We start from the raw sequence: 275 nt of genomic DNA on the forward strand, positions 1-275 counted from the left end.
CTGTTCTGGAACAGTGTTGTAAATACAACTTAACCACTGATTTCTAGTCGTGTCCTTCCAAAAGAGCCGGCGGCTTAAGTGAGCGGAGGCCGGCGTCTAGAGTGAGCGGACGCTTGCGGCAACCACATGTGACGACCCTGGGCTGAACTCCGCTTCGTCCACAGTAAAAGCCGATCCGGCGATCCACAGCGCGAAGTTTATGTGTTTCCTCAGCGACCAGCACGGATCAGCTCTAGGCATGACGAAGCGGATATCGTCCTCTTTTGGAAGGCCAA

The sequence above is a fragment of the Sinocyclocheilus anshuiensis genome, unplaced genomic scaffold (genome assembly GCF_001515605.1).
Source record: "Sinocyclocheilus anshuiensis isolate Anshui unplaced genomic scaffold, SAMN03320099.WGS_v1.1 scaffold596, whole genome shotgun sequence".
In the NCBI taxonomy this organism is placed as follows: domain Eukaryota; kingdom Metazoa; phylum Chordata; class Actinopteri; order Cypriniformes; family Cyprinidae; genus Sinocyclocheilus; species Sinocyclocheilus anshuiensis.